Genomic DNA, 13,831 nt, shown 5'->3' with positions numbered 1-13,831 from the left:
TTAGGGTAGATGACAGTGGAGAACAGTTAAAATACATGTTGATTATATCATACCACTCTCACAACCCCTCTTCTTAACTCATACTGAAGGGGTTGGCTTATAGGTACAGAAGGTAAATGAATGATGATCCATCTAGTGCTGGACTGTCTTGAGTATTTAAAAAACAGAGCTTGCCCTCAGTCCCAATGTTCTCAGGGAATCCCATCAGAATCAGGATTTAATGTTCTGTGTAGGTTCAGCTCTTTAAAGAAGAAAGGCAACCACAAGGGCAACACAGAATGCATGGATTCATCTGGAACTCAGAACACCTGAGGATCCTGAAACACCCCCCAGTGACACTGTCTCACCACCTTCCTCACAAAGGGCTGCAGCCTGGGGATTTCTGCAGATCACATTCGCTGCCCTGGTATGTCTGGCTGCTAACGTGCTAATTATGCAGTCAAATTTAATTAAATGTTTTCAAGTAGTGAATAAACAATCGATACCTGTCATGACACCAAACGGTGCTGCTGACAGACAACCCCACTGCAGTCCTGTGGAGCGTGCAGTGCCAGAGTGCAGGGAAGGGAAGAGCTCTGGAAGGCAGGTGTGAGGTAATTAAGAAAAGAAGACGACAAATGTAGAGGAGGGGGAAATCAGAACTCTCAAAGGACGGCAGCCATAAATTTGAAATAAAGAATTAAGATGAGTTCACTCATCTTTAATTCATGCACCACCACTGAATGGTAGGAATAGTTCTCAAAAGTGAGCAAACTGCCCTGACTGGACAGAAATTTAAGCACAACAACAATAAAAAGGTAAAAATAGGAAAAGAAACAGTTAATTACCAGCACGGCACACTCTCTGTCAGGCAGAATCACATTTAAAACATAAAACATCATTTTAGCCCACTGTTACAGCCCTGCAAGTCTCCAATCCTTGGCACGCATTCTAATTCTGCTGAAAAAGATGTTACAAATGCCACCTCCTGAACTGATTGATTTCCCCTTACCTGAGTCTGTCAGGCTTCCATCCCAGAGTACTCTAACACTTAAGGAACGCAAGGAAGATCCACTTTGGACCATGGACCTTTCAAGGGAAGAGGAAAACCTACAGATTTCTTTGGTCCAGGAGCAGAACAAGAACTGGGATTCCTGATGCAGGAGTTTCCTCTGTAAGCCCCCTCACCCGCCCTGGGTGGATGTGCTCACCTCCCTGCAGCCCTCTGCAAAGGGAAACCAATGACATCTTACATGACAGAGGCCAACATCCTTTTAAATTAAAACATCTGCTTGGCTAGACAAGAACCCAGCTTCTGAGTGGCCAGTTTGGCTACTGAATTTGACTTGGTGACTGAGAAGAATTTCTTTCTTAGGTGTCCTGCTGCTCAGGCCAAGAGGTACCAGAGGGCAGGGGCTGTGGGCAAGGGAAGCACATGAACACTTTGTGAAGGAAAGCATGGATTGCTTTAGGCACACCGATACTGTCTGCTCAAGTGTTTCCACAGCCAGGGATACTCCAGATACGGCCCCACTGCTCCTGAGGGAATCTCTGGCTTCAACAGAGCCACGAAAAGCAGAAATAAAGTCAGCAGGCAAGTGAAGTCCTGTGATTTCAAAGGGCTGTTGGGCAGGACCTAAGCCTGAGACTTAGCAGCTGTTTCTATGCAGTTCCCAGGACTTTTGCTGTAGCACATTATCCTCAGACAGACAGAGGGCTCATTTTTGCAGGCACTTCATTTATCCTCGGTTAATCACACGCATGAGGTATGTAGGACTTGGCCCAATATTAAGAACAGTCATGCAACTTCTGCCTCAATAAGCTGAGCACAAGCAGCAAAACCCATGTGGCCAGACTGACAGCAACAAGAAAGAAAGGCTTTACTTTTTTTTATTGTAGTCTAAAGACTTCCACCCACTTTCACACCACGCATAATGGATTCCTGTATTTCGATACTGAAGGCTGTACTTTAGACAATTTATTTAAGCACTTTAAGCCTTTCACTGATAAAACTGGTAGTTAAAATTGTCTGTTTTATTTTTAGAACCCCAACAATGTGCATCAGCAACTGCAGGCCATCACTTAAGGAATTTGTTCTATTCTCTTCATCTCTACCCAATAACTTTCACGTCCTGGTATAATTAATTACCAACATTTCCAGAGAACATTCTTGTATGCTTGATCAGGTCAGTTTCAAAGTTCTTTAATTTATCAGAGAACCTATTTAAACAAGATGCCACAGTTTTTCCTGAGTCTCACTTTACAAGTTATTATTTTAAACAACCGTTAAGCATTGTTTACTTTATCTACCTGAAAAACTGATTTTTAAAAAAAGCAGGTCTGCCTATCAGTGCTTTCAGGTGCTCTGGAATAGATTTTTGCATTTTAAATGCTTTTTGCTCAACCACAGAACCACAGTTGCAGAGGTTCAGATGTACACTTTGTTTTAATGCAAGTGCTGTACCTCCATGGCAGTATCAGCTGTGGGAGCAATACTCAGGCAGTAAATGCTTTACCCCCTTCCATCATCCAACAGGAGTTACAGCTGCCCAGAGATGAAGTCCTGCATGGAAGAGGTTAAGAACCATCAAACAAAGCCAGATTTAGCCAAGAACAAAAGTGAAGGCTTACAAGTAATTACTTCTCCTTTGTAACAGCCTGGTGACTTTTTAATCCTTCTTCTGGCATCATATGCTGCTGCAGCACTTCATCTGAACCCAAGCAGGCATCTGTTAAGCACATCACTGGCTCCAGTGTGACAGACCAGCTCAAATTCCTACAACCCAGTGAGTTCACTGGATGTGAAGCAGGGAGCTCTGATCTGCATTACTCTTATTTCTTGGATTGCCGCGTAAGAGGAAATTTCTTCGGGGGTATTTCACATGGAGCTGGAGCCCTGGGTGCTGGATTCACTGGAACAGTCATAAAAGCTTAGTATCTTTGAGCTGTTCTTTCATGAGGTTGGTTTGAACTGACTTTCTTTTGGGCAGGGAATTAAGGGTTTAGATCGTGGGTGGGAGATTACTGGCCAATGGCCACGGACCTTCAGTGCCTGATGTTTGATGAGCCACTGAGCCTTCAAGGCAACCATCTGCCTGTCCCCTCAGCCAGGAGGTTCTGAGCCAGAGAAGTCAGGGAGGAGCAGGAGACATCTGCCCATGCAAAGGAGGAGAAATGTGAGAAGCCTTCTCTGCACCTTGTCTGGCCCTCAGAGGCACATTTATCACTGTCCCTTCCAGGAAACAGCCCAGAGGAGCAGTGCTGAACAGATTCCTGTGCCTCTGTGCTCTCCTGTCACCCCAGCACAGCTGGAGCTCCCACGAAGGATTCTGTAACTTTTAAGGCAGGATCTTCTCCCTCCTTTTTCCACCAGCTTTACCATTACCTTTCCTCCATTCCTGAACGCAGCTATAATTGAATGCCACACTGATTTTAAATTTTGTTCCAATTCCACACCGCCACAGTTTTAAGAAACAAACCCCACCTAATATTATTTGCACCACCCTCACTTAAAATCCTGCAAATGCTGTGAAGATGATTCCTGTTCCTTCCATGGACACCCTTTCCCACCTGCCCCTGCACCCAGATGAGCACCTTACACAAACCATGCCCTCACAAAAGTCCCCATCCTGAAATTCTCTTCTGACTCCATCTTCCACTACAAACCTGTCCTGCTCCTGGCAGAGCAAATCACATATTCCAGCTCAGGAACTACAGAATAGGGAAAGAATAAAAGTAAGAAAGATTCACTTCAATCAGCACAGATGTTTCCTTCACCACAAAATGTCAACAGCTATGTTTTCTGGTTCATTTTCCCTTCATTTTCTGTGCCAGCACCACATTCAGTCACATTTAGTGATTTCACAGTGTACAAAATCTTTGTAACAGTATTTTGCTTAGAACTAGAGCTCAGCAAATACATTCATTCAGACCTCAGAATGACCTTAGCTGTACTCTCATCCCCTCCAAGTTCCCTTTTCTTAACATCTAGAAAAAGGAAATTTTGCTGATGGAAAGGCTGAGTGGAATCTTAAACCAAACAAGCTCAAATTCAGGATATGGAACAGATTTTTAACTGATTAAATATTACAGCAAAGGTAGCAAAGCTTCATTCATGTCTTCACATCCAGACTGGATTCCCTCCTGAAAGGCACGTTTTTCTCAGCAGAAGTTACTGTGTAAGTACAGGGATAACTGGAGCCTCATACTCCCTTCTGGTTAAAAAGATACAGTGCTGTGACCATTCCAAAAAATCAGCTGGATGGCAGGGTAACCGCAGAAGCCACATCTTCTGTTCCCCGTGTGTGCCCATCAGATCTGCTTCCTCATCCTCCGAGAACAGAGAGACTCTTGGACTAATTGCACACAGGCAATGTCATGTGTCAAGTGCTTACGATGACCAATTTGTGAAGCTAAAAATACGCTCTGCAAACAAATCTGGCAAAGAAATCCATAGAGCAAACATTTGAGGGAAACTGCAGCCTAACCTTAAATATTCTGTGAGCACCTGGTCAGGGCAATTTCATCAAATAAAATTAATGCTAACAAAGTTATTTTACCAGTTCTCTTTTGAATCCAGGGTTCACTAAACTGAAAGCTGAAGTCCAAGGATAGGTTTGTACCTGCAGGGTTTTGCAGATGGACCTGGGATGGTAAATTCCCATTCACATATATGTGGGTACAGAGTCTAGTAACCAACCAGACATATTTTAAGCCCAGATGTCGACAGAGTCTTATTTAGCTTAGATCAGAGTTCAATTAAACCACATCGCAAAGACTGTCAGGAGACATTATAATCCGTTATCATGAACAAATTTCCTATTTTATTTCAGTGGGAGAGATTAACTTCATTCAGTATATTTTTAAATGAAAAATTGCAATAATACTCTATTTAATAGACTTCTCTCACATTTTGAGAGTATATCCTTAGTGAATTTATTCTTTGCATATAACTACAGCTCAAATCTTCACTGAAGTTCAACAGACAATCCTGGGTTTAGCACAGAAGTGAACGCTTGCCCCATTCTTCGCCAGCAGAGGCAGAACAGTGGCATTTCAGAGCTGTCAGGAGCACGACAAGCACCTAAAGCAAGGACTGAACAAAGGTACACCAGGACCCCTGCACTCCTTTAAAACACGGAAACAACGGGATGGTCACCGAAACTAAGTGAAGGGAATTCGAAGTGGAGAAAAAACTATTTCAAACAAAGCATGATGAGATGATAGAGCTCATTGCCAGGGAGCTCATTCAGAATTAAAAGGCTGATCTGAATGCCTGGACTGATGTGCAGACCATCCAGAGCAGTGTCATTAACTACATGTAAAACTCCTTGCTTTAGTTGCATCGATTAGAAGCCAGGATTAGACCTCTGCATTATAAAGCCTTATCCAACATCTGTCAGGTTGTTCCATTTTCCTCAGGATTACCAACACAACAGACACGTGTATGAACCACAAATAGCTGCTTGTGAGGCACAGCCTTTTCACTAACAGAAGAGAGAATCTTTAAAGTCTCATTTGGAAACACAAAACTCTCAGGAAACTGCACATTAGAAATGCATTTCCAGTATTTTAATAACAGCCCTCCAATGTCTTTTGCAGTTCTGTACATCTCACCCTTTGGCTGCAAAATATCCTTTTATTACAGGTCTATCTTCTCTCTCACCCTCTATTTACAGAGACTGCCTGACATTCAGGACTGAAATCTATAAATGGTTTTCTCAGGCTGGTTGATGACCTTAAGAGTCTGTAAAACAACAGTGTACATGCAAAGGTCAGTGAAGATTTCCGGAATCACTCCCCCTCTCAGGGCTGACGTTCCCAATTGTCTGTGCTGCCGAGGCCATCTGACCTATTTAAGTGAGTTTGCTGTGTGGAATCAAAGATAAGTATCTGGAGCTCGAATTTCCGCTAATGAAAGCTTTTGTTAAGAGAAAAGAGTTGGAAAACTTCTATACAGGCACTATTCAGGTACTTGGGTTTTGTGCTGGCCAAATGTCAGTGTCCTGTGAGCAACATACATTGGGCAAAATGTCACATGTTGGCCTTTCCTTGCAGCCCTGTTTCCCTCATTGTGGCAAACTCCATGGATTCTGCATCCATTCATTGTGTCAGTACCGCAAGTACAAAGCAAATAGCACTTAAGCTTATCCTGTCTGATAGCTGGAGAGCAGGGAAGGATTTAGGACACCAGAGTTTACTGCCAGCTCCATCAAAAACATATGGTAGCCATAGGAAACCTCTGCAACCCAGTTTCCCCAGCGATGAAATGAGAGAAGCTATCATTCAGTTTGATTGACTTGTGAGTCAAAAACACGCTGAGTTCATCACACAAAAGACCACGTAAAACAACTGTCTGTCTGGGGTTTTTTTCTGGTCTTTAAAACAGGCAAAAATAACCCAGTGGAAATCACAAAGTGGGAAAAAAGTAGACAATGTGGTCAGTATTTTCTGCCTTAACCAGTACCTTTCCAGAGACCTGCACTGGTCATCTTCCATTGACGACACGCAGCTGAAGAAGCCTAATTTTCATGGCAGTACAATTGTGTGAAAGACACTTCTCTGCAGGGGATGTATCAAATTTAGCCTCACAGGATGGCTCACCAAAGCCCCCACAACGTTTTAAAGTTTGGCCAGAATGCCATCATGATCGAAATGCACGAATATCACAGTTATCTGGGGTTTTTTTAAAGCACTCAAGTGCCATAAAAATGGGAACATGCAAGATGTAAGTTACAAACTTGAACAAGTTCTGGCCTTGGCAATGAATCAATTCCTTGTCCTGCGTCTCCTTCTCTAGTTTTTAATAGCTCCGTGCTTTCTCTGCTGTTTAAGGCTCTGTCAGATGCTGATAGGCACTCACTCACTGCTCTGTTCAGACACTGAATCGCTTTGCACAGCTCCTTGTTTAAGGAGAGATTAGGGTCCTAGAGCCTGAATGGGGCAATTTGCTCAGCACTCTTCACTGCCACGAGAACCAAGAGTACCAGAGCTCAGACCCGTGCAGGATGAAGCTTTCAGCTGCAAAAGTGTAGAAAGAGGACACAGAGGACTCAATGAATAAATTACAATGTTTTTCCCCTTACCATCCAGAAAGAAAAAAAATATTTTTTCTTGTAAATAGGTGCTAATTAAAAATAAAGCCAGTGACATAAACAACAGGACTTCATCTCACACTGCTGCCAAAAGCCCCACACTGAGACCCAGCCTCCACTGGGCTCTGCATTACACAAGTATGAGGGATGCTACTCAAAGAGCCAGGTATAACCTGGCAGTGAGTAATTCCTAGGCTGAAAAGGAAAAAGGGATTTCTTACAAGCAGAGCTGAGGCAGCCTTTCCCCAGGGTTTGTAACACACTTTTAGCACACATCTTAATATGTTCATAACTGGCAACCCACATCTCAGGGCTTGTATTCCCAGAGTCCTGGACGCTGCTGTGAATAAACCCCTTCAGACCTCTCATCCCACCCCAGCAACTGAACATACAACAGCTGCCATCATTTTCCCCACTCTCTAGATAGGGAAGTCAGGCAGTGTTTTCCAGGAGGTTCTATCAGAGCGAAGCACAAAAATCAGACATCTCTAGACTCATCTGATATAGTCATCCACAAACCCAATCCTTCCATTTTCAAACCTCCTTTACACACAGAACGATAACAAACGTGTGGGAAGCTGCATGGTTTTTGTAAAGGTTGGGCAAATCAACCTTGCTCCTGCTAACAGCCAAGAACCCCATTACAGCCAACGGGAACACTGTGTAGCAACAGGAACTCCTGACCTGTGAAGAGCTGTAGATTTGGATGTCACAGCTGGGAAAGAATTGTTTTCAAGCACTGAAATAAGCATCAGGTGGTGTCCCGTGCTTTAAAGACAATCGCAGTCATCTCTAGAATAACATTCCAACTGCCACACGGATTCTCTGGGAGTTTGCTTACATGGCTGAGACTCTTCCACGCCCCAAGAGACTGTGGATCAACAACCCTTGGACACCTGTGAGAGCAAAATCCCTCCTGGAGAGCAGTTTCATTCCTTCCAGAGCACTTTCCTTAGACCTGTCAGCATAATGAGACTGTTCACAGGAGAGCACTGCTAACTGACTGAAGGGGAGGTAACCGAGATGTGAGGTGGTTTTACACAACTGCCTTCAATAAACCTTTCAGCTTCTTATCTTAGGGTCACGAAGGAGCTTTATTTTTCAGAGGAAGAAAAACGCTACCAGCAAAAATTATTTCTGTGGTCCTGTCCAGTACTTGTTGTAGTTCCTCGATTTAGGTCCAGATCTGCAAAGCTCAAGCTCAGTAGCAAACTTCTGAATGCCCCTTCCACTGTGTGTGCAAGTCACCTGGAAAAGCTGCTGGTGACAGTGTGGGGCAGTGCCACAGCATTGTGGTGCTGGGGATGCTCCAGGGAGGCAGAGCACAGCACAGGTCACGCAATCCTGCGCGTGGAGCAGGTGAAAGCACCAAAGCAAGGAAGGTAAGAGGATGTAAGAGTCTTACTGATGATGGATGGAACTTGGCAAGGCAAGGTAGCAAATGCTTCCAGGATTAGACTCTAGTCTGTCAGCTTTTCCGAGTGGGAACCAAGAGCCTCAACCTCCGCTGCCTGGCGTCTCCAGGAATCTGTGCAAATTTGGTGTAAAACATCTACATCGTGCAGAAAAGAAGACCACGGAAGTACTGACTTGGATCAGCTTTAAATGTTGCAGAACTTCACTCTTAGGAAACTCTCACCACTGGTATAAATCAATGAAGTTTCATAAAAGACAGAAAAATCACCACATGCTTTGCCAGCAATGACCCAGCCCCAGAAATATTTTCTAATTGCTTCTTGAGAAAAAAAAAGTTTATTATTTATATGAAAATTTAATTTAAGAGTAAAGCAGCCACTTATCCTTCTTTACTTCCTCCTCCTCTCCTTCACGGAGGGATTTGGAACACTAACAAACAGATGCAATGCACGCACATTTTTAATACTTGCATGTATTAAATAGTTGCTTGTATGCAAACTGTGACTTAAACCCCGGCAGAATATCCCAATATCCTGGCTACAACCCTGCTAATCATCTCAATTTCCAAAATGCAATGAGGATTTACAAGAAGATTAATTGAGAAATGAGGCTGAGGGGGTGGGGGACAGCCCTGCCCATTCGGGAAATGAACTCAGTGTCACCTTTAACCTCCAAGTAATTCTTTGTCACAGAGCACAAAGCAACTCATCATTCCAGAAGAGCAGCAGGACAGAAACCAAGCGGAAATTTATCTGGTTAAACACCTTCTTTCCCAGAGATTAATCAAAAGGGATGCTTGGAGGACTGGTGTCTTTGTGCTCACAGCACCTCCAAGGGCTGCTTTTAAAGTGCCCCAGCTGCTGCTAAGAGAGCAAAGGATCTTGGGGTGAGCAGCTGCTCCCCAACCCCCAAATTCTGTCCTCTCAAGTACCCTGTCCTGACTCAAAAGCTTTGTGGGAGCACCCCAGCTCTCCACAGCAGCCACTGGTCTGGTGACCCCTGGTACTGAGGGGCAGAAGCAGGAGGGAAGGGGCTCCTCAAGCCCCAGTCCCCAACTTCAGCCCTTCCGTCATCTCTTCTTACCTGCACCAGAAACGTGAGTGGGGCAGGAAATGACAGGGAGAACAAAGTGGTTGTGGTGTTGGCAGGGACAAGGGGAAAGTCAAAACTACAAGAGGAAGAATGAGATGCAGAAGAGGGAGTCTTCCAGAGGACACAAGCAGACCTGACAGAATGCTAAATCACAGTGAGAAAATGCAGCAGAAGAATGATGAACACGTGGTTTTAATTCTGTTTTTATTAAGGTAGAGAAGATGATTGAGAAGTCCCTCTCTAAAGTCTTTTATTTGCTTTAATGTCTTGCCAGGAAGGGCCAAACCAACACACTCCAACAGTGCCATACCTGAGTAGAGTGTCTGGGGGAACCCATCTGGAAAATCCAGTTCTGGAATTAGGATGGAGAAGCCAATGGGACCAAGTTCTTCTTTCCAAGACAAAGTTTATACAAAAGGACTAAATTCAGAAGCCAAAAATAAAGGCCTGCCTAAGATGAAGACACCGTGCAAGACCCTGGATTTAATTTATGGTCAAAGCACAGCAACAGTCTGGTGCACTTCAGGGAGGGCAATAACATCAGAGGCAGAGTTGGCCTGTGCAGCTCTGAAGGTACAGCAGAGCAATTCTGCATTTTCTGGAGCGGGTGGCAAACAGAATCCTACCTTCCTGCTGCTTCTCCAGTGTCCTTAACATCATTGGCAAAGACAAATGACAATGATGGATGCCAGTTTGTTATGCTGAGCACCACAAAACTGCACAGAGCAGATGACTTGCACCATCTTTTTAAGAGGTTGAACGTGTTGTGCTCCTAAAGTGCTGTTGTGCTCAAGAATCACTGAGCACTCCCTGCAAATCAATGCAATAGAGCCCTGCTATACATTCTGCAAGCACTATTTTTATCCTTTCCCAATATAACTTCCAAACCTTCCTCCTCCCCCACGTCCCTGCCACAGATCCCTAATTCACACAGCAAAAAACACAGAGTGCCTCCTACAATTTTTTCCAACATGTGCAGTCCTTAATGATAAATTTAATTTCTTCCTTTCTTTGAAACTCATCTTCATTCAGCCTGGCTCCTAAGGGAAATTAATGAGGGCTCAGTGAATATGTTTACATAAGATCTCCTCCAAATTTACGTTATTAAGCATTAGGAGTGTTTTTATCTGCCCTCTCTAAGGGATGGAGGGGCTGATGAGTCTGGCCAGAGATGTCTCAATACAGTGTCTGCTGTCCACTGGCCCCTGGCAGCCTCGGCAGCACTCACACCCTGCTGGCTTTGCTGCCAGCAGCCACAGCAGCTCTGGTGACAGAGCCCGGAGCAGGGGATGGGGTTACAGCTCAATAAAAGCTGCTGATTTCATCAGGAGCGTTCAGGGCTCCATTGGCAGCGAGGTGCCAGCACACCAAGGCACACTCGGGGCTGAGGAGGCTGTAAGAGCCTGGCTGTCCCCACTGTGACCCTCAGTCACTCTGTGCCCAGGGCCAGGCAGGAGCCCGTGGCACTGCTGTGGTACCACACAGGAGCCTGCCCACGCATGCTCCACACCCAGCCGAGCTGGACCCCAGCTGCTCATCCCCACGCAGCCTTTCTCAGGAAAGCCTCTCTGCTGCAGGAATTCCATCACTGCTGTAAGTTTTAGTTCCTGGTGGACTCCACCACCACAGCTCAGTCAGTAATACTGGAGAGAGGCTTTGGAGTTAGAACAAATCCTTCTGCTCGTTCTTATTTACGTAAAAGAAATAACACAGCTCTTTGTGTAGCAACAATAGTGAGTATCATCACAAGGAAACGTGCTGCATGCACAAGCATGCAAAATACGTATTTGTGCACACACTCACAACTACAGCTCACTTCTGTATGATAAACTGTAAATCCAGCTCTTGAACTAGCTCTCAGCCTGACTGGTCACACTGTGTCTGAGCAAGGCAAGAGCCAGATACCTTCTCCCTGCTGTAACTTTTGTGATGTCAGGCATCTGGCTTCAGTAAAGCCTGTGGTCTAGCATGGCTATTGGATCTAGACAATAGGATTTCAGCAATGATTAAAGATGCCTGTGGCTTCTGGGCAGGCAGGAACAAAGGAAACCCTTCTGCTGGAAGAGGGGTTCGATAAAACTCACAGCTGTCTCCACTTCTGCAGTTCTGTCTCCTTCATTAGCTAACAAAGCAATAGACTTTACTTCATGAAAAGAAAAGGAAACTCTTACTATCCTGACCAGCTTCCAACACCTATCCTGCAGTTCCTTTTGGCTCCATGTCTCCCCAGGTAGCCCTTGCCAGCTAAGGCAGAGTGGTACAAGAGCCATTACATCATCCACATTCAAGAACCAGAACTCTAATGGGGATCATTTTTCCTTCAATAAAGAAATATAAAGCGAATGCCACCCTGAATTCCCAAAGTACTGTATTAACACTCTTGTCAGCTGTAGGGCTTTTGGACTGCCACATATTTTTTTTTTCCCCTTTATAAGTCTATTTAAACCTGTCTGCATTTCAGTTTGCTGAAGCTGTTTAGCCAAGTATGAACTCCATTCATGGCCAGCTGTAATGAACGTCACAGGCTGTAACCCAAGCAGGCAGTTGTGCCTGTTTGCTGGAGACTCTCATTCAAAAAACCAAAGAGAACAAGAGTAGTTCTAGAGATGCTGTAAATGCTGAGCTGCTTGCTCTGAAAACTAATGCAGAGTCTTGTTCTGCATTAGGCCTCTGAGTGAGGGGGGTGTAGGAGGGAAGCCTTGTTTACACCAGGCTCTTCTGAGCTAACAACTTCTATGGGATATGTTGCTTTAAAGGCACTATCATGCATTGATTTAAGAGACAGATATAAGCATCTTCTACCCTTGCTGGATACAGAGCAGACTACGTAAAGCTCCTGCCCTCTGGGCTGCGTGGTAAAGAGCAGAACACGTCTCTTTTTGGTATAAATTTAAAGGGAGGACCTACAATATGGAGAAATCTTCAAAGACCAGTCAGGTTTCCAGTCCAACAACCCTGCCAAGTGTTCCTTTAATCCTTTATTTACCAGTAAATCTGCCGCTCTGTTCAGCAGGCTTTTACTGGGATTGGGTTTCAGCCTGAAACCCAAAAGCTGTAAGCATATGCTCTGTAGCCCTAATGAGAAACTCAATCTATTAATGAGCAGACCTTCTCCACAGGACCAGGTCTTGGCAACATGAGTCAGTTCCTGAACTTTCACCTCCTGCTTGGCAGCAGCCCAGACTAACTCCACATCTCTCAGCTGGCTTACATTATCAGCTCATTATTAACATACACCAGGGCCAGATCTCTTTTACATGCACCCAGCAAACAGGAAACTACACAAGGGGAGGGCTCCTCATTTTTGTCTGACTCTGGAGCTCATAAAAATGACTAATTAGAACCAGCTCTGGTGGAGGCACTCTGCAGATCACACATTCCCTCTGAGCCTTAGTCCTGACTGGGATGAACACCCCGGCATGCCATGGCAGCCCATGGCTAGCTGCAATAATCAGCCATCCCTTCCCTCTGCCACAGAACCTTGCAGCTCTTATCCCCCAGAGCTCGTGTGAGGCAGAGGCATGCTGCTCTCCTTATTTTGGAGTCAAGGGACCATAATCCAGACAGAACAAACAACATGTCCAACATCACACAAAGGCACAGAAAGCTGAATTCCTGCAGTCAGTTCCTCTGCAGACACCCCCTGCAGCAGGGAGAACTGTGGGAACCCTTTGCAGCCCATTTCAAAGGAGGCTGGTGTGTACTTTAGATCTGCACGCTCGCATGGGCTCACAGACCTGGGCTCAGGGCGCCACTTTGAAGTGGCCTGCGAGCCCCCAGCAGTGTACACAGCACACTTTGGGAAAGCTTCCCAGGGCATGTCTCATGGTCAGAGCTCTCATGGAGCACGGGAGAGAATTCTCTGGCACAGTAAACACTGTCCTTAATGACACACGACTATTTGTCATGAGTTGGCTCACTTTGTTTTCCTCTTACACGATTAGTATTCTTTACTTTTGCTCTCCAGTCCCCTCTCCTCAGCTGTCATCCTTCAGCTCAGAAAACTCAGCAAAACAAAACAAAAAAAAAAAAGAGTCTCTCCTCCAGATGCCTGGTTCAAATCCAGTCCAGCCAGGCAGCATCTGAAAGTTGCACCAGCCTGAAAATTGTTTCTATCTCATCTGAGCACAGATGCCAGCGGAGTCCCCACATCAGAAAATGTAGATGGAGATACACTCAAGGAGCAAGACAGGCCAGCAAAGTCTCCTCAGGTCAGACAGGTGGCTATTAGTGATGTGGATCAAACTAAT

At 45.0% G+C, this 13,831-nt stretch overlaps 1 protein-coding gene across 3 annotated transcripts in view; it reads right to left on the bottom strand.

The window, feature by feature from the left end:
• TMEM132C (transmembrane protein 132C) overlaps positions 1 to 13,831 on the bottom strand; it is a 193,023-nt gene that overhangs the window by 137,930 nt on the left and 41,262 nt on the right. The window lies entirely within an intron of this gene.

This window comes from Corvus kubaryi, unplaced genomic scaffold (genome assembly GCF_017639235.1).
Source record: "Corvus kubaryi isolate FWS band 111438036 unplaced genomic scaffold, C.kubaryi_AGA036_p1.0 37382, whole genome shotgun sequence".
Classification (NCBI taxonomy): Eukaryota; Metazoa; Chordata; class Aves; order Passeriformes; family Corvidae; genus Corvus; species Corvus kubaryi.
This window is presented reverse-complemented; position numbering and strand designations above follow the sequence as displayed.